Source organism: Aptenodytes patagonicus, chromosome W, assembly GCF_965638725.1.
Source record: "Aptenodytes patagonicus chromosome W, bAptPat1.pri.cur, whole genome shotgun sequence".
Taxonomy (NCBI): Eukaryota; Metazoa; Chordata; class Aves; order Sphenisciformes; family Spheniscidae; genus Aptenodytes; species Aptenodytes patagonicus.
The window spans coordinates 27445388-27467302 of NC_134981.1; positions in this window are offsets into that span (position 1 = coordinate 27445388).

Here is a 21915-nt window from a genome sequence, read left to right on the forward strand (position 1 = left end):
TGGACCACTGGTCTACCCAGTAGGGCATTTCTTATGTTTTACTGGCCCCTTGAGCTTTTATTCACAGAAATAACTATTAACTAATCTGTGTAGGTAGTATTTATCTGAGTCTGTCTTTCTGAACATGAGAGGGACAGGAGATAAGCAGACCAATTCAACCCTAGGGCAAAACATGTGCTAAAGATCTTTGAACAGCAGGAGGAGTGATGCATCACTCTCAAGTGTATGCCAGATCTGCACTGCCCTCAGGAGTCAACCTCTTGTCTCATTGCCAGATTGGACCCTTACTGCTGATTTGCTAAGAGGGAAAAATCCTCCTCCAAAAGGCCTTTGAAGGCTTTTCCAGAAGGACTCTGAGCTGCAGCTGTGCTTACCTTAGGGTACCTGCTGGATACTGCAGTACACAGACTACAGAACTTCAGGTTTTCCTCCACTTTGCATTTGTCACAAACAGCAATAAAGATACCTGTCTGTAAGCAGGTAAGTAACCGTTACGCGTGATGGAGCCCTGCTTTCCTGGAGATGGCTGAACACCTGCCTGCCCATGGGAAGTAGTGAATGAATTCCTTGTTTTGCTTTGCTTGCGTGTGTGGCTTTTGCTTTACCTATTAAACTGTCTTTATCTCAACCCATGAGTTTTCTCACTTTTACCCTTCCGATTCTCTCCCCCATCCCACCGGGGGGGAGTGAGCGAGCGGCTGCGTGGTGCTTAGTTGCCGGCTGAGGTTAAACCACGACAGCTCCCCCTGCCCCCCCCGCTTCTTTTCTGGGCAATTACCATCTATACAACTGGGCTCCTGAATCCTTGAAGGAGAGAGGTACAGGACACCCTGAGTCACAAGAGGAGCTTTCTTCTCTCTACCTCTTCATTTTGGAGACAGTCTCACTCTGTGGGACACTGAATTCATAGTGCCAAGACTGTGTCTGGGTTCACTGCCAGTCAGATTTTTCTTACAGTGCCTTTCTCACTTTGCTTGCTTACACTCCCAGTCCAGAATTTGCGGTTCCTATAGGGATATCTGTCTTAAGAAATGGCATCTGTTTGGACTCATAGCATGTCCTTCCACAGCCCTCAAAGGAGCTTGTGAGTTACCTAAAACAGGTCAATAAAAGCAGACCCATTCATTTAGTTGTGGCATCATAAATTAGGGATGCATGCTCAGAGAACTGTATTCCCCATCATGGCAACACAAGGCCAGTAGGGCTGGAGAACATGATGATGTGATTCTGCCAACAGTGCGGCTAAGCAGTAGCAGGTTAGGCTGACCTATAATTACTGAGCCTGTAGTATTCACAGCAAGCTAATAAATTGGGTCAGCTCCCAGTTTTTGCAGGACCTCAGCACAAACGGAGAGCTCTTTAGAAACTGTCTGCCACAGGTGTATTATCATACCTGTACTTTTCCTGCATGCTTGCAGATTGCATTTCTGATACTCTGTCGGCTTGGACTTATCCACACACATACTGTCATCTTCAGTTTCATTAGTTTCTATATTCATGCACTTCACAGTTCTTTGCTGAATACCCCCTCCACAAGAAACAGTGCACTGAAAGAGAGTAATTTTAACATATATAAAAGTCTTTTACATAGAAATCATGTAATACGCCAATATTTGAGCTGTAATGTAACAGAAAGCTAAAAATGCCACATGATCTAGAACCAATGACACTAAAGTACTCTGCATACTGCATTCTCCATCCAGACACCTCCATGGTGCATTGTGGCCAGATTTGGCAGGATACAGTGGAGGGGTAAATAGTACAAATACAGCATCTCGGAAAGTGTAACCAGGGTGAGAGGACTGTTTCCTACAGAGGAAGAGGATCTGAAATGCAAATCATACCAAGTAAGAGAGTAGTAATCCAAATTAGTACTGCAAACTGACATTTTTTGTTTTGTGTGTTTTTTCACTGGCTAAATTAAACATGAATAATCAATTGCAATGTTAGGTCTAGAAATGACTGAGCTTAAGATTTCAAAAAAGCTCAGTGAGATGTTTTTTCTTTGGTGACATTTACACTTTGGTTACCCTTTCTTTACGACCACAAAACAACTGCCAGCTGCTTGTTCTGGCTGCACACAGATGGCTATAAAAAAAACCCCAAACATTTTCAAAACATGTTCCTGTACTATTCTATAAATGTACTTAATTCTTCCTACATCCCAGAGTGTCTGAGAATTCCAGTGAATTTTAAATTCTTATTCTCTTCAGATAAATAGTGGGCAGCAAGATAAATACTTCAACAGATAGAGAATGCCAGATAATGAAGTGCAAGAGATGAACACAGGACTAGCACCTCTTTAATTTTTCTGCAAATTATCCTCTCTCTAATGTAAATCTCTGTGCATGAGACACAATATTACTGGTGTGAAGTACGTAAAAAGATCTTAGGTACTCTTGCGGCAACTTTAGATTAATGTTTAAAATAGGTTTTTTATAAAGTAAAATAAATAGTTTAATTTAATAATAATATAACCAATTCCTCACCCACCGGACAGTCCACCCATCAAATCCATACCTCTCCAGTTTAGAGAGAAGGATGTTGTGGGGGACCGTGTCCAAGGCCTTACAGAGGTCCAGATAGACGACATCTGTAGCCCTTCCCGTGTCCACTGATGTAGTCACGCCATCATAGAAGGCCACTAGGTTAGTCAGGCAGGACTTGCCCTTGGTGAAGCCATGCTGGCTGTCTCGAATCACCTCCCTGTCCTCCACGTGCCTTAGCATAGCTTCCAGGAGGATCTGTTCCATGATCTTCCCAGGCACAGAGGTGAGACTGACTGGCCTGTAGTTCCCCGGGTCTTCCTTTTTTCCCCTTTTAATAATGGGGGTTATGTTTCCCCTTTTCCAGTCAGTGGGAACTTCACCGGACTGCCACGACTTCTCAAATATGATGGATAGTGGCTTAGCAACTTCATCCGCCAGTTCCCTCAGGACCTGTGGATGGATCGCATCGGGTCCCATGGACTTGTGCTCCTTCAGGTGCCTTAGATGGTCTCGAACCTGATCTTCTCCCACAGTGGGCGGCTCTTCATTCTCCCAGTCCCCGCCTTTGCCTTCTGCGGCTTGGGTGGTGAGGCTTGAGCACTTGCCGGTGAAGACTGAGGCAAAAAAGTCGTTGAGTACCTCCGCCTTCTCCGTGTCCCGGGTAACCAGGTCTCCCGTTTCGTTCTGGAGAGGGCCCACATTTTCCCTCATGTTCCTTTTATCCCCGACGTACCTATAGAATCTTTTCTCGTTGCCCTTGATGTCCCTGGCCAGATTTAATTCTATCAGGGCTTTAGCTTTCCTAACCTGATCCCTGGCTGCTCGGACAATGTCTCTGTATTCCTCCCAGGCTACCTGTCCTTGCTTCCACCCTCTGTAGGCTTCCTTTTTGTGTCTGAGTTTGTCCAGGAGCTCCTTGTTCATCCACGCAGGCCTCCTGGCGTTTTTGCCTGACTTCCTCTTTGTTGGGATGCATCGCTCCTGAGCTTGGAGGAGGTGATCCTTGAATATTACCCAGCTTTCTTGGGCCCCTCTTCCCTCCAGGGCTTTGTCCCATGGCATTCTACCAAGCAGATCCCTGAAGAGGCCAAAGTCTGCTCTCCTGAAGTCCAGGGTAGTGAGCTTGCTGTGCGCCCTCCTCGGTGCCCTAAGGATCTTGAACGCCACCATTTCGTGGTCACTGCAGCCCAGGCTGCCCTTAAGCTTCACATTCCCCACCAGCCCCTCCTTGTTGGTGAGAACAAGTATATCCAAGTAATTGATAATGAAAAGGCCTGAGAAGTCGCTTTTCACGAACATCAATGCAGTGAACGTCTCGGGTCTTGAAATTGCCATTGCAGTTAGCAGAGCATTGTACACAAAACAGAAAGGGGCACATCTCCAAATGATGCTCCGCTGAGGGGCTGTCCCTTCCTCAGTCACAGAGGAGGAGAAGGACGGGCCTGAGCTTTGAGCATCCTGACTCACAGATGGTGTTTCCAGTTTGCCATAACAACAATCTGCTATTAGGCTTAAAAACTGTGTTTTTTGTCATAGAAAATCAGAACACGCCATATAAATATTTCCCTTTCTTCACTGGAATATCCATTAATAACACGGATGAATATTTATTTAGGAAATCTTGTCAGCTATTTCAAAAAATGTCATAGTGAAAGAGTCATAATGCAATAAATACAAAAAACAAATCCTGTATGCAGGGAAATTGTCAGTTCTTCAGCTGTTTCTGAGGGAGGGAGGGAGGAAAGAGGCACAGTTCTGTGAGTTGATTTCTCGTTTAGCCATGGAAGAGGTAGGTGTCCATGGCAGCAGATTGCTCAGGCAGGCAAAACTGCTCCTTGTCTTAGCCCATAGACGAGTTGCTGCTGATACCACTGGGAGATGGTGGACTCATCCCACAGCAATAGTTCCCACCCTCACCGTCCTCAGTCCTCCATGGCACCAGGAGGATCAATACCCCGAGAGCAGCCTGGGCATGAGAGAACGGGAAAGAGGGAGAGACACCCTGAGCCTCACTCACAGCCTGTGAAATCACTTCTCATCTTGGAGCGCTACTGGTCCCATTTCTTACCTGACTCCAGCCAACACCCAAGCAAGCCCTTCCAGTCTCCTATTTCTCCCCAGAGCTTTCTCCAAGGCCTCATGCAGCAGCACCAGGTTGTGTCCCCAAATACCAAAGCCCAGGACCTCTCGTGATGCTGAGGAAGAACTGAATTTTCTACCCCAAGGGTAAGGACAAATATACATTTAATTATTTTGTCTTCATCCAGAATTAAAGCCAATTCTGCCTACACCACTGAATAACCTCAGATCAGCTTTCATCTTTACCGCCATGATGCAATATAACAACTGATGCTGTTCTCCTTTGCATAAATAATCATTCTTCTGTTGAACAAGGAAACTGAATATAATACTTCCCCTGGGAGCTGAAGTCCGAGAGGAGTCCATGCTCTTGTTCACAGAAGCTTCTTCTCAGGACAGCAACAATGGACAGAAGTGACTGCAAGAAACTGAGTACACACAGCCCCAAGATACGTGAAAATTATATTTGGTATTAAACTCAGACTGTAAGATCTAGTCTGGAGCACCTTTCTTTTAGGGGAGGGGAAGAATTAGACGAGAGTAAAGGAACAGAGAAAGCTTTACTACACTAGCAGGGGAATATAGCCATCGTGCTGTGATAAGGTGCTTTAAAAATGTTTGAAACAAGTAATGAGAAAAACAATTGCCACTTGCAAAAGCAAACAAAAATTAGCCATTTTTATATATGAAATTGTAATTAGGCTTGTATAGTTCAATTGCTGGAAAATAAGGGTGGCTAACAACAGAAATCTGCTAGGATTTGTCTCAAACTGACCTCATAATTGGACTGACACTTTAAAACATTTGTTTCCCATAATATTTTATCATTAAACCTGATTTCTAGCTACTTTCTGTGACATAACTATCATCCATTTGTTGCAAGAGCAATAACATTTATGAAGAAAAAGTGAAGGTGAAATACACCCTACTGCAACTGGGCCTGCAGAATATCCATGTATCATTTAAAATGAATTTTGAAAGCTTAAATGTGGTTATGTAATGCTTTGGCTTTGCCTGGACTTTCTACACAGGCATGTATTTCATGTACAAATCAACTCTATGTCAAAGAGCTCAATAATAAAACACAGGTTTTGTAACTATAACCTTTTCTGCAGACTCTTCTTTGTATGAATCTGCCCTCTAGTCCAATGGCAACAACACTGTCTGCAAAAATGATACGTATTGAGAAAGTTTGAGAGATCTATCTTTTTCTTTATTAAAACAACATTATTTCAAACAGAATTTTGAAGTTTTTCTCTTTTGAGTCTTGAAAAATAACCCACTGTTTGAAGCCCCAATTTTAGACAGCGTGAAGATAAAATATAGCAAGCTTCAAGAAGTCACCAAAGTCCTTCCAGGTGTTCATCACACATCTTACAATACCAAGAAAGAACTCAAACAAAATTCCTTGGGTTCCACTTACCACCTTGGACACTCTTCTGTCTCTTGACCAGGCCTGTGTACATAACTAGGACCAAATAAGACCCTAGCCAGAGCAGACATTCTCTCCAATACATTTTTCTTTAGTATTTGTAATGCAAAACTTAGAGATTACATGAATGGGGAACAGACCATGTCACGTAAGAGATAAATACATGCTGGCAAGGGTGAATAGGAACATGCCAACTCCCTCTCCCAAATTCCTATCTGCTTTTTAGAATTAGGATATGCCCCTGGAGGCAGAGGTCAAAAAGAAGCCACATGCAAATATGTACAGCTTTGCCCTAGGATCTCCATAGAACATGGACTGTGAGCCCTGCTTTAGCTCTAGCTGCAAGAGTTAATGAGCATGACACCCTGTATTGGGTTTGCGTGGCAAGGTTTTGGTAGCGGGGGGGCTACAGGGGTGGCTTCTGTGAGAAGATGCCAGAAGCTTCCCCCATGTCCGATAGAGCCAGTGCCAGCCGGATCCAAGATGGTCCCACCGCTGGCCAAGGCTGAGCCAATCAGCGATGGTGGTAGCGCCTCTGTGATGACATATTTAAGAAGGGGAAAACACTGCTGCGCAACAGCAGCCAGAAGAGAGAGGAGTGAGAATATGTGGGAGAAACAACTATGCAGACACCAAGGTCAGTGAAGAAGGAGGGGGAGGAAGTGCTCCAGGTGTCAGAGCAGAGATTCCCCTGCAGACCCTGGTGAAGACCATGGTGAAGGAGGTTGTCCCCCTGCAGCCCATGGAGGACCCCACGCCGGAGCAGGTGGATGAGCCTGAAGGAGGCTGTGACCCCGTGGAGAGCCCGTGCTGGAGCAGGCTCCTGGCAGGACCTGTGGCCTCGTGGAGAGGAGCCCACGCTGGAGCAGGTTTGCTGGCAGGACTTGTGACTCCGTGGGGGACCCACGCTGGAGCAGTCCATTCCTGAAGGACTGCACCCCGTGGAAAGGACCCACGCTGGAGCAGTTCGTGAAGAACTGCAGCCTGTGGGAAAGACTCACGTTGGAGAAGGTCATGAAGGACTGTCTCCTGTGGGAGGGACCCCATGCCGGAGCAGGGGAAGAGCATGAGGAGGAAGGAGCAGCAGAGACAACATGTGATGAACTGACCGCAACCCCCATTCCCCATCCCCCTGTGCCGCTCAGAGAGAGGAGAACTCAGAAGTGAAGTTGAGCCTGGGAAGAAGGGAGGGGTGGGGGGAAGGTGTTTTAAGATTTGTTCTTATTCCTCATTATCCTACTCCGCTATTAATTGGCAATAAATTAAATTAATTTCCCCAAGTCGAGTCTGTTTTGCCCATGATGGTAAATGCTGAGTGATCTCCCTGTCCTTATCTCGACCCACAAGCCTTTTGTTGTATTTTGTCCCCCCATCCAGTTGAGGAGGGGGAGTGATAGAGCAGCTTGGTGGGCACCTGGCATCCAGCCAAGCTTAACACCCCCCCCCCCCGAAGAACAAAATTCACAGCAGATGCCTTTCCATAAATAACTTATTCAGGAAATTAGTAAATTAGCACTGAATGGTCAACTGGGAATCATGTATGCATCCACTGAGTAAATAATTATTTTTCAAATGAAGTATTTAGAACTCCTTAGTCTTTGAAGTTAGCAAGCTTACTGTTCACACACAGCTCTGAATGAAGTTACCTTGCCCCAATTTCCTGTTTTCCAGCTAGTGCATGGACGGAGATAACATTTTCTTGCAGGATCAATGTGCTGACAGTGAGATGTGTTCCTGCTGCTGCACTCCATGTGTCTCCAGAAAGCCCCCATTCCACAGGTAGTAGAGCTCTGCACAAGGGTGAGAGGAAAGCCCAGGAGCAAACTCAACATCAGTAAATCATTCTGGAAACAATTCAGGAACCTAAATATAAACATCTAGAGCCATTTTAGATTACCTAAGTTATCTGAAATGCTCAAAAGAAGATTTCAAATTCACCTAAGTCTCACCTAAGGTTCTGAAGGAGGGCTTTTTGTTGCTTTGTTAAGAAAATACCAATTCTGATTTATACCATGCACTGCTCTTCTTTTGCAAATTTCTGCTTTCTGAGGATGTTCGAAATCTGTACCAGCTGTTCCACTGTTTCCTTCTGTGATCTTTGGGGATCCAATGCAAAATGTCATTGCATCCAATCTTCATCACTGTTCCCTCTCTAGCCCTAATACTGCTGATGAGATATTCAGCAAATTGAGTGCATGATGCTGAAAACCTGAAATAAATTGTGTGAGACTCTTAGGAAAACTGTGCAGGAAAAGGATTTTTGAAACGATGAACTCAGAGAGTGGCTAAGTGTTTCCAACATTTGGGAGGACTTTAGTGTTGGAGGTAAGAGAATATTGATCATGCCAGTCCAGATCCCAAGAGCGCACACTCTTCACCAAAAAAAGTCACTATCATATTCTGAAGCAGGAAGAGGTGAAAAGTGGCTGGAGACACCCATTTACCTTTTTCTCCCTTAAAAGGGGAGGGATAGTGAACTATATGCATAGAGTCAAATCCAACACATGCCAAGCAGCCTGTAGCTGGCATGAGAAACAGCATAAATAAACTTGGATTAAACCAGCAAAATAATGAAGAGAGCAACTGCTATTGTGTGGTTTGAACTACCTACACAGAAGTAGGAGAGTTAAACAGGGAAAGCTGAGTAAGTGTCCTTGGAAAGATAAGGAAAGCTAAGCTGAAGCTAAGGCAGGAAAAAAAGACCATTGAAGACATGGAGCTGTTACCAGATTCAGAGAAATGGAAAAATTGTTAATGGTCACAACAAAGAATTTTTGAAAAATTGCACATTATGAAGAGTTGGAGTCTGCAAGGCCTCTGCAGCATGCCATAGATTCCCGAGACATCTGTCCAAGAGGCCACAAAGATCCTGTTAAAAGGGACTGCGTACCACTGTTCAGTTTTGTATAGTCATATATCTATCAAGACAACTTGTCTGTTCAAGAGGATGGACTGTCCTTGTGTCACCGAAAATCGGGAATAAAACTCCTTAACACTGGGTGTATTAAAGAGCAGGCATTACTTTATTCGGCCGGGTGCATGGGGGATCTCTCCTCCTAGCATGCACACTGTATGTTGCATCAACTGTCCCTTATATGGTTCTGTGATATACATATTCATAATAATTTCTTGGGGAAATCATGCATATTCATTATATTTCTAGGAACTAATTATAATATTTGCATAGTCTTTCACGCATGCATTTTGAGTCCTTAGGGGCATCTACAGGTGTCTTAGGTGGTCTCTGGAGGTCTCTTGTGGTCTCTGCAGGAGGTGAACTTTTCTTGAACCTTTGGGCCCTTCTCCTTATATAGTCACAAATTGGCTCATCGCTGCCATTTGCCACAGTTTTGGTTGTCCTCGTCCAGTTTCTGCTAGTGCTTATCTGTCTCTCACGATGTGCTCGTTAGCTGTGGCCTTGTATGCGATGTACTCGTTAGCTTTGGCCTTGTATGTTTGATGCACGCTTGATTAGTCCAGCATTTTATCCTACAACTATTTACAACACTTGTCTTGATTGCTGACTGTTTGATGGCTCCCCCAACCCTGCTATACCAATCTGACAACAGCAAGACTTTATTGAAGGGCTGCTGATGCTCAGCTTAGTCTTTGTCCTAAGCCCTGTTCTGAGCATTCATGAGGAGACTAACGATAGCTCCAGGGATGATGCTGGGAAGATCATACTTACAAAGCTTTATGTTCTTGTCTGAGGGAGGTGAAAAACAGCAGGATTCTTTCAGAAAATGCTGTGTGCAGGTACAGAGCCAAGAGAGAAAGGCATGATGCTGTAAATAGCACTGGGAGAAAGCTTTAGCTTTCTTGACCATGGTTTCATGTTCCACAAAGGAAGATGATTGGAGTACATATATATATACTTGCTCTGAAGTTCAGGAAGAGTTAAGAGGCAGACTTCTTGCTTTTCCCTTTTGTCATTCAGGAACCAAGACTTCCTCTTGTCACAGATGTCTATTACAGAGAGAGGAGGTGCAGGAAACTTTTCATAACCAATAACAGAGGTGCAGAATGAACAGATCTGGTAGTAATGGGGTCTCTCTGGTATCCAGAAAGCTCTTAGAAATTAAAAGTTACAGACAGAGGCACTGGTGACACTGGGCACTGTTTTGCCCTACTCTAATTAGTGCTCTCCCTTGGGAGGAAGTGTCAACAGTGTTATGGGACATGTCATACCAATCCATCTCAAGTGGCTATCACTATTGGGCACTATTTATTTACTAGTATAGACATATCCTAAGGAGCAAAGAAATGTCAGAATATTGGCAGTTACTAAAAGAGAAAGATAGACAGCATAGCAAGAGATTCATCTAGGTAGATACGGCGGTCTTGAAATATCAAGGCCTTAAAGAGAAGTCATCTAAAAACAGGCACAAAGTTTTACTAAGGACAGGTAAAAAGAAAGAGCAAAAATAAACATAAAGTCAGAAAACTGTAGACTAAAAATTAATTAAAAGTAATGAACAATAAGAAAAGGTTCTGTGAATGTTAGAATCAAGGTGTGTGGGGGGAAATGCAAAGCTTTTCTCTCATGAGAAAGATAACAGCTGACTTATATACAGAATCACAGAATGGCTGAGGTTGGAAAGGACCTCTGGATGTCATCTTGTTCAACCCCCCTTCTCAAGCAGGGCCACCTAGAGCCAGTTGCCCAGGACCATGTCCAGATGGCTTCAGAATATCTCCAAGGATGGAGATTCCACAAATTCTCTGGGCAACTTTTTCACTACCTTTTCTTCTTCAAACTTGAAAAAAAAAGTTAAATGCGCCAGGCTTCACATAAAGTTAATTTTAACAAGCAGCAGCAGCTTGAACCAGAATAGCAAAAGATTACTAAAACATTAAAGAATAGTAAAGTAAGTTAGATGCATTAAGTATCCTCAAATTGATTTAATCAGTTCTGTGAAACCGAATGTATTGACCTTACCTCAATATTCATTCAAGTGTTCTTAAATAATCTTTGAATTGTTGGGAATTATTTTTTAAAAATTATGGAAGATTGGGAATATCCCAGAGGATTAGAGAACATCTTTCAAGTTATCTTTAGGAAAAGTAAAAGGCAGATCTGTGGACTAATGGAACGCTTAACCTAACTTTACTTCACAAGAAGATACAAAAGCAAATTATTAAACAATCAAGATCAAAATGGTGAATACTAACAAAGATGATAAAGCAATAAAACAGCCCACATGGACCTATCAAGAACAAATTATGTCAATTCAGTCTAATACCCTTTTCTGACAGGGGTACCTGGCTTAATGAAAATAGAGTGCCAGCTGATGTGATGCATTATGACATGATCTTTGTGACTGTTCACTCAACTCCTGCTCAGATTTTGGCTAACCCAGCTCATGCTAAGGCCTGATGTATGCTGGGAGCAGCGCCATTAGGTCAAAGCTAGAGCACCACGTAGGCAGGACAGGTGACCAGAAAGGGCTAAAGGGCCATTATGCAGCCATTATCACCTGCAAATTGCTGTCTCCTGCAGCCATCATCTTTTGTCTGGCAGTTTCATCAGAATCCGCTAACTTATGGAAATGGTATAGACCAAACCTCCAAGCTGGAAGGTATAAAACATCAGCTTACCCAAAAAGCTTTTGAAGCAGATCCAACAGCAGCTGGACTGCTGAGGCTTTCATGCTTCCCGGTGTGATACAGGGGACGCCCACACGGTGACGGAGGAGGATGAGCACTCTCACTCTCGGCTAGGTAACTAATTCTTTTTTTGCTCATAGGTGCATGAATTAAGAGTTACAGGTTATAAGTTATGAAATCTTATGACTTGAATGGTGAATAAGTGAATTCACGTGATAGACTAGTCTGGGCAAAAGGGGATTGAGCCCCTGTTTGTCATGTTTGTTTGTTGTATTTCTTAATGAGCTCATGAAATAAAGTTTAAGTCACAGAGTATGTTGTCCTGTAAATTTGAGAAATCCAAACAGATCATGACATTTCATTGGTGTCAGCGGTGGGATCTCTCTTGGACTTGAGATTCTAATTTTTCGATTATTGTGATAAATTGAGGGGTATTCCTATTAAAGGAATACCTTTCTTAGAATGCTCGGGGAAATGAGTACAGATCCAACAATTAGACTTGTTCACCATTTGTGCTGTTTTGGGTTTTTTTTTGTGTATTTTTTCATCACAGTAAAATGCCAATTCATTCTGTTCCCACGGATTTCCTGGTTCCCCATAAGACACTTTAGCATTTCTTAATTTCATCCATAGGCAACAGAGGAGTATCACCCCCCTTAGCTCCTTCATTTCTTTTCCTAAAGAAATCTGTATACCTACACAAATACACTAGCAAAGATACGAAAACTGTTACCATAAGTCGGCAGATGAAAAACTCTCTAAGACTCAATTTGGAGTTTTAGAAAGCAGGCATTCTTTGTTGCGGCGCCAGGCGCACAGGGGATCACTCCACCTAGTGTGCGCACTGGGCTGCTCAACTATAGGAGTTATGTACAATTAGAATATACATATTCATTAGATTTCTGAGAAATGATTAGCATATTCATGTTATTTCTTGGAACTCATTAACATATGTAAAAGTCTTTAACGCATGCGCTCTTATGTTCATTGGTGGTCTTTCAGGGTCCTCTGGTGGTCGTCGATAGTCTTCCTCACTGTGTCCGCCAATTGAACTCAGTCTTTTCACCTAGTTGCAGTAACTGATTTCAGCATAACTTCCTTATCCATTCCACCCCTGTACACAGAGCTTCAAGGATTCCTTTTATCTATGGAATGTCCAGTCTGCAGAACATTTAGCTACTTTGCTTCGACAAAGAAAACCGTATGTCTCCTTAGTATTTCAGTATCAATATGAAAACAATTATCAAAATGCAATACAAAGATATTAAGCTTTATATACAGTCTAGCTCAATATATGACTCTTCAGAGTCCCAGCTACAGTTCATTGGGATCGAGAGCGCTTCAGCTTCAGTGGTCCTGTTTCTTCAGAGATCCACTCCTTCTGTGGAGCTTTCTTCATGCGAGTATAGTGTATCCACAAATCTATACCCTTCACTTTCACAGCGGTATAAGTGATAAGTAGCACCAGGTAAGGTCCTATCCACCTTTCTTTCAAAGGCTCATCCTTCCAGGTGCGGACGTAAACTTCATCTCCAGGTTGAAATTCATGCACCGGTGAATCTAAAGGCAAAGGAGCTTGCTGGTTAAGGTACCTGTGCAAGGAAGACGAAGTCTGCGACAAGGATAATAAATAATTGACCAGCATTCCCTCTCCTTTCATGTGCATTTGGTCCTCTTTTCCTGTCATCAAATTTACAGGATATGGTTTTCCATACAGTATTTCAAAAGGACTCACTTCTCTTATTCTAGGAGTAACCCGAATTCTCATGAATGCTATAGGTAGGACATCTACCCACTTCATTTGCGTTTCCTGACATAGCTTCGAGATCTGTCTCTTTAGGGTCTGATTCATCCTTTCTAACTTCCCGCTTGACTGTGGCCTCCAAGTGTGTTGTAGTTTAACCCGGCAGGCAGCTAAACACCACACAGCCGTTCGCTCACTCCCCCTGCCCAGTGGGATGGGGGAGAGAATCGGAAAAAAAAAAAAATTTGTGGGTTGAGATAAAGACAGTTTAATAGGACAGAAAAGGAAGGGAAAATAATAATAATAATAATGATAAAAGAATATACAAAATAAGTGATGCACAATGCAATTGGCCACCCCCCCCAGCCAACTCCCCCCTAGTTTATATACTGAGCATGACATCGTATGTATGGTATGGAATAGCCCTCTGGCCAGTTTGGGTCAGCTGTCCTGGCTGTGCCCCCTCCCAGTGAAATAAAGTCGGTACCGAGCCCACACCTTCCGACGCTCCTCATAGGAGGAGGCTCGATCGGGACGGTTTTCCGAGATAAATAACTCAATAACAACTAGTTTGTTATTAAGCAGGCATTCTTTAATACAGCGCTGGGCAGCACTGGGGATCGTTCCGCCACGAGTGCTCCAACAGGTTAGCAAAGTACATCAGTTTATATACAGAAAAATCATACATATTCATCAGATTTCCTGGAAAAGGTGGTCTTATGGTGATGAGTTCCCGGAATTCATTTACATAGTCCAAGCATGCGCAGTAAAATTAGGGTTAGGGTCTTTTCACCCTCCGGTGGTCATCCATAGTCTTCCTCACTCTGTCTGCTAGTTGAACTTTGGGCTTCCTTTGTCCATATATAGTAATTGAATTAGCTTATCAGTCCTTGACTCGGGGATGTTACTGAGGGGGTCAGTTTAAACTAGTTTTTTGGCACTTATCTTGACACAATTGTCCTGAGTTCCTGTTATCAGTGATTGACACAGGAAGCTTAATGAGCTAGCTAAAGGCCTGTTTAATCTTGTCAGGCAAGAAATTACATGTTTCTCGAAATGTCCTATCATCAACTCTACTTGACAAATAACTAAAACTATGCAAGTGAAGCTTTTGTGTATCACAGCAAGGTTTTAGTCAGGGATTGTCAGGGATGTAACCCTTTCACCAGCTTCTTGTGCACCTGCAGCCTTCTCAGTCAGTAGAGCATGGGAAACTAAAAAGTCCTTGACTAGTGTAAGCATTACCTAGCAACAACTAAAACATCAGTGTGTTATCAACATTATTCTCATCCTAAATCCAAAACACAGCACTGTACCAGCTACTAGAAAGAAAATTAACTCTATCCCAGCCGAAACCAGGACAAAGGGGTGTGTAAATCCCATTGTATTTGTAAAAACTTAGAGACCCCTTGAACTATTTCCGCTACAAAGTGAGGTCTGTTGTCTGATGACATCCCTTCAGGGATGCCGAATCTCGGAATCACCTCTTTGAGCAGAATTCTAACCACTTCCCTGGATTTGTTGGTACGGCACAGGAAGGCTTCAGGCCACCCAGAAAAAGTATCAACTAACACTAAGAGATACTTAAACTGATTATGTTTTGGTAACTCAGAGAAATCTATTTGCCAGTATTCCCCCGGGGTTTGACCCCGTCTCACTTCCCCAAGAGGAGGTTCCCATTGAACTTTTCTTGGAATCAACGCTCCAATCAATGATTCCTTTTCAGCAACCCTTTTAGCCGTTTCATCTGCCTTTCGGTTTCCTTTGATAACCTCAGTTTGTCCTTTCTGGTGGGCTTTGCAGTGTACAATTGCAACTTCTTTTGATCCTAAAACAGCTTGCAGCAGTTTTAAAATCTCTAGTCCATACTTGATAGGGGTTCCCTGAGAGGGTAACAGTCCTAGTACTATCAGGCTAGTACAGTGAAGACTACAGTCTAGGTATTAACCCAAACATATGGCTACAATAACACTGTTACTATGGTGTCAGGGATAAGTGTTATGCTATTTTGCAGTATGTTTAGGAATCAAGCTTTTCCTTGTCTCAGACCTCCTAATAGAGGATAAGAACAGTAATCCATAGATAATAATACATGAGAAATATGAAAATATTCCTCTATACAACAATGTCCCCATATATGACAATTAAAACATATTTCCTAAAATTTCATGCTAGCATTATGGCTATCTTGCTTTAAGTAATTTCACAGCATTCAAATTTTTTTTCTCTCCTAATTGTAACAATCTACTTATAAAAATAACACAGGAAAAAACAGAATACCAAATCTAATACTAGGAAAGGCTAGCAACAGAGGTAATTTTTGGTGGGAGAACTGAGCATGGACTGCATATATGAAAGGGAAGGTTGTAGTCAGATAAAAGGTCTCCACAACACAGAAGGAAATGAAAAACCTTCTATGCATATTTGGGTCATTCCATAGAAGCGGATGGAAACCTATATCCCTTTTTATAGCACCTTAGGACATCAGGTCTATGACACTGTGAGGAAATGCTATAGCTTTTAGAGTACTTTCAGACTTGCGACTGGGACATATACAATTACCTACAACAGCATGGGATTTGATGACTGAGTCTCCTCCAGTCATACATGAGGGTTGATTTTCTAGAACAAGGATTAGTTTCACTTAGAAGGGAGGATTAAGGGGACTGCAGCCCTGTGCTCCCATTAATACTCTTCGCTGAGGCATTCAAGCTCCAGGGTACATGATGTGGAAGTAGCTGCATGACTCTGCAGCGTGGCTGGACATGGCGCTCTCCTGTCCCTAGGGGACCTCAAGCAGCAGAAAGCTTTTTGGTTCAGTGCAGGACTCCCAGGGAGCAGTACTCTGTTTTATGCTATGAAAAATGGAACTGGAATAGTTAGCAACCTTCCTGCTAGTTGTAAACAAAGCAGTTCACAGAAATATGTTTCTGTCCCTGTCAAAATCATGATATGTTGCTGTTACAAATGCAAATAAGAGAGGAATACTTTTTCTTTGATAAATTTTTAGTGCCATTTCAGCTGCTGTAAATTCACTTTAAAACCACTATAAGCCTTTGCAAAAGTTTTGTTTTGAGGCTGTACATTCTCATAAAACATTTGCTGATTGCTGGCATCAATAAACTAAATTATTCACACAAACAATTTTTATTATGGAAGTTATGTGAACTCCCACTGTAGTTTCAAAATCTGGAAAGTTTTGGGATGGATGTATATGTTTAAAGAAGCCATAAATGCACAGTTTTTTCATCATCACTGTGTACAGTTTAGTTGCAAAGTTGGAAGGAATCCTATATGCATATATAGATGCACATATATATGTAGGTATACATATAATGACATAATGAAATACAGTTGGGGTTTTCAGCTTGAGCAAGCTGAACTAGAAAACATTGCAAAGTAGAAAACTAGTCACCTCGCACTGACCCAGCCCTACCAAACATTTACACAGTTACATAACTTAAGTGTGTAATATCCTATTTAAGTCACAGATTAAAAATTCTAAATATACTTAAAAACTCAGTAAAATTGGAAACCTAAACACTACTTCTATAGGGCTCTGAAAGGGTAGCTGTTTTCCTCCCTTCACCTCTTTTACTTCTCTCTGACCTCAGTGCTAACTAGTCCACGCTGACAACTGTTTTGAATACACAAAGATGCTGGTTGTCTTCATCAGGACATTGTCTCTGTGGTCATAATCCCACTGCAAAGATCTTGCTTTTTCTTCTGGAGTGGGAACATCCCATTCCTTTCTGCTCACCTCAGCATGTTACCGTAAATCGGCAGATGATGAACTCTCTAAGACTCAATTTGGAGTTTTAGAAAGCAGGCATTTTTTATTGTGGCGCCAGGTGCAAGGTGGAATCTCCACAAATCAAGCACACCTATGGCTAGATCACCATTACATTTATACACAAAAATTATAAGGTAGTACACTCCCAGTTACAGTGATTGGTTAATGATTTACATATAATTATAATATTGGTTATGTCATTCTCTTCTGTTACTACGCTTGCGCAGGGGAAGGGTCTTCACCTGGGCAAGGGTCTTCTTGACCTGTGGGTGTGTTTTTTAGTATTATAATGAAGACAGTTCACTTCAGAACACCTTAAAAGTAGGTTTTGTTGCCAAGTTGGCCAGCTAGATATCTACCTTGCCAGGTTGTCAAATAACTCATCCCATGTACAATAGAACCTAGGGGCTCTGGTTATGGTCTAGAGAGTCCAGAGAATAGGGAATAGGGACTTCAAGCGACACAGCCTCAAATAATAAGTAACACAGCGACCTATACATAACGCTACCATAGGGGCTAACTTATTGGAATCAAAATGTTCTTATAGTTGATTATTTCACAACCTAAAGATTCAGTAAAACTTAAGATCATCTTCAACAAGCACTCATTGCACCGTAGGTGTCATTACCATCAGACTCCCACTTGCAAGTAAAATATAGGAAGTTAGCTGAAGCAGCCCTTCCCACACCCACATTTCTTTACACAGAAGTGTACCATCTCAGCTCTGTGAAAACAAAACTACAAATATTTCTGAAAAAAACCCAAACAAACCCCAAGAATGACAACAGTCAGATGAAAGAAAGGTCTTAATTTCACTAAATCTGCTCAGAGATTGCTTCTACTTCTCTGTGCCACTTCAACCCTAATGCAGGTCTTTTTAGATGGGAGGTTGACCCACTCAGCTCCTGATTTCTCAGTTTGCAAAAAAAGGTGCCAGTTTAAAATCATTTGGGTGTGGAAGGTTTTTGAAATAGAGATTAGAAATCTGTTGGCTGAACAGCCCTCAGTTTGGGCAAAATTAAGGCTGAGAACAACAGAACTGAAGGTCCTGCACTTCCAGAAGCAAATGTACGAAATGTGTATGCAAAAGAGCATATTTGATTGTAAAACTAATTTGGACATGTAATTGTCACAGTTGTGCATCAAATCAGATACTCTGCAAGGAGTTCACTTTGGTATTCGAATGAACAAATTATATTCATTGCATGCACAATTTATGTACACAATACAAGAGCCAGCCATTACATTCTTGGTGTTATAAAACTTAGACCAATAATAGTGAAGGAAAAAACAGTGACCTTTGTTTTTTAAAATCAATGCTATAAGTTTAGTACTACATTTCAGTTCAGGAACACCTGGAGGTAATTTTGCAAAATAGCCCTGATAACAGTTGTGAAGGATTTAGAGGGCACATAACAATTAACCCCCAGATAAATCTTACAGTTAAGTCCTTTTGCAAAGCTTTGAAAATTTGCCAATTACTGATGTTATCTATGGAGAAGTAAATTGTTGAAGTTACCTAATATTCTCCCTTAGTTGCAGCTGTGCTGTGCCTTGCTTCTTGTTACGTTCAATGCCACTCAAAGCTAGTTCTAAGAAACATGATTAAAGCCTTTAGACAAGGATGAAGGATTTATACTTGTAATTTCTAATTGACTGTTATTTAAAGAAAGAATAATGGGTAGTTGGTCTAGAAAAAAACTCAGTGAGGCATTTAAATTAATCTTCCTATTAAAAAAAAAGCTTAAGGGCTTTACATGCTGTCTTGACAGTAGGCTCTGGAGGGACAGGCTCTTGGCCAGAGGGTACAGCAGTTTGCAGGACACTGTCCATTGTGCACACATCCTGACTGCAAAGCAATTCCTTTCTGCATAAAGCAAACGGCAGGCAGAGATTCAAACTGCCCTGCAGTGAGGACAGAGCAAGGCTTATGATTTGTACTGTAAATTACCCCCTTCAGCATTTGTTTGCCATGAAATGGATTGCAATGTAATTACTGAACTATTTTCTACACTGTAAATGGATATCAGGTATGGCAATGTGTTCTCCTTTTCCCTGCATGCAGTATTAGGTATGTTTGCTACAGAAAACATTGATTTTTCAGACAATATTTTTTCCCTGTTAAATTATATTATTGTAGACTGGCCAGACCCACTCCTTGAGACTACAAAAGACAGAGGCACACGAAGGAAATGATGGAAAACATAAGCACATTTGCATCTTCTCTTTTTCAGTTGCAATGGAGTTGGGGAAGGATGTGGGTCAGGGCACGGCGTGGTACTACCTTGAGGCCAAGAATCTTTTGGAAAATGTCTTTAAGGAGCTGCCCTGGGTTAATTCTGAGAAGGGACAGTTTCACTCTACAAAGACATTATTCATCATTGGGAATTTTTCCAGGTACATTTTGCTTGGATAAGGAGCTGTATCATGGGGTTAAAACCATATTTTTTTATCATAGGACAGATGAGGCTTTCCTGGATCAGCCCATTCCCGTGCCTGTAGCCCCATTTGTCACTCCCTAACTCAGTTTCACTCTCTTGGCTCCAGAAAGCATTTGTTTGCATTGTCCTGATCTCTGTGGCTACAAAAGGCCAAAGTGCCCTTGGATTTACTTCTACCATATTGACCAGTCATGATAAAAGGCCCTATGCCGAATCTTTAGGCAAGTCCAGGTTTGCCAAGAGAACAAAATTCTAGTTAAGGCTCAATTTCTCCCACTGGCTATGGCCATCAAAGTTAGTTCGATAGTTCACCTTTCCTGGCCCTCCTTTTTATCCTGAAAAACTATCGGTCTATTATTGACCAAATAATGACTGCAAAAGTTCTTGAAGGTTATTTTACTACCACATTTAGTCTAAATAAATGCAACTTTTCTTATCTCCTTGACCCCCATTGTAGGCTTGTCTTCAGTAAGACTTGTCATGCAGCATACTGATAGCAGAAGATGATCTTCTTGCCTACTTCAATGCAGTTTATCTTAGAAACTTTTCAAAACTCTTCAAATGCCTGAGATTTGGCACAATAGGTCTGTTACTGCCAATGGCAATAAATTCTGAATCTAAACAGAGTGTACATTCAGATAAAATCAATCTCATCATTTAAAGCCAGAAGGAAGTTCTGTGGAAGTCAGAGAAGTGTATTACTTAATCCAGCAACATTGGGAACATTCAGTTCTGCCTTTGTTCTGCCTCCTGGTCCTGAACTGAACTTGGGGGGATCAAACCACAATAATGCGTAACCGTGTGAGACTTTCTGCTTCTAGGTCAAAAATTACTACCATGCCCATTCCCTGCTAAATGTAGCAAGACTTTAGAGTTTCCAAATTTCCATAATGATGGAGAGCTAACATTTTCCAAATACACCTTCCCTGTTGCTACGCCCTGTTTTTTATGCAGCAGAGCTCCAGGTATTTTTGCTGATGTATTTGTGCTCTGCTCATCTGGGCATAAACCTGCTATATTACTGTACCAGTGTGGTGCTTAGGAGGGCCAACTAGCTCAGATTCAGTGGCAAGCTAATATGAAAACAGCACATCTGGTCCACATTCAGACAGCCCAGAGCACAGCCAGATTAAACATGGGGTACCCACAGAACACTGCAGACTGTAATATCAGAGCTCCCCTGGTTCAACTGATGCATTGAAGCTCTATGCCAGGGCTTCCCTTTTTTCTGGACAGTGAGTAAACAACAATACCCTGACTGCATCATATATTAGCAGATTACATCCTCCTTTAGACCTGTTCAGCTACTTTTATAAATGTATGTATATAAGAGGAAAGAGAGCAAAGGGTCTATTCATTCCTTTTCTCCTGTCCATGAAGGAATACAGAGAACCGGGAAGGTTTCTATGCCCTTTTTGAACTGTGATGCACCTCTTGGTTCCCCTGCACAGTCATGTCTAGAAGTCCACAATCTTGCCTGAAACATATAATTTCTACTTATGCAAAGAACAAGCCAATGAGCTCAAGAAATATTTATTAAGAGCCCAAAGACAGTAAACAGGGGAAGCCACTTATTAAGTAAAAACTGAAAAAGAACCCATATCCCGCAGTCCTCTATTTAAGTAATCCATGTGGCAGTTGTTAGAAATCAAAGCCAAGTCACACAGTTCTTCAGCCAGAAGGTAGTACACAGGGTTATAATTTACTTAGTGAGAAACAGTTCTGGGAAAAGTGCAGCTGATTGCAAAAAACCACAACATAATAAGCAGTCTAATAACACTTCCCCCCCCCCCCTTTTTGTGATCATGCCAATTGTTATATTAAACATTATTCACAACTAGGTAACAGAGCTAGAACATACAGCGTGCAATTAAGCAAAACAGTTGTTTTGGGTACCTATTTAAAGAAAATGTGGGTTTCTTCTGCTAATCAGAAAGCACATGGTGTTTTGTGCTGAGACTTTTAAAAAAAAAAAACACCCCAAAACAAACCACATAGATGTTTGCACAAACATATATATGTATATATATGGATGGATGTACAAACATCTCTATATATGTGCATTATATATATCAAAATATTTTTTTTAAATATAGGAATGTTATTGGGGTGGGGTAATTTACACTATTCTTCTAAAATTCTTCTTTTAATCTTCTAAAATTAAGGCCATACAATATCCTTTGTTCAAACCACTGAAAATACATTATTTTAGTGTCTTTCCTGACAGGAAAGATTTAAAAATTGTTACTCATGTAATCATCACTGCTTTAATATTCTAGACTCCCAACTGGATTTGTTACAACATTTGTTTGTCTTTTTCTTTCCTTCTG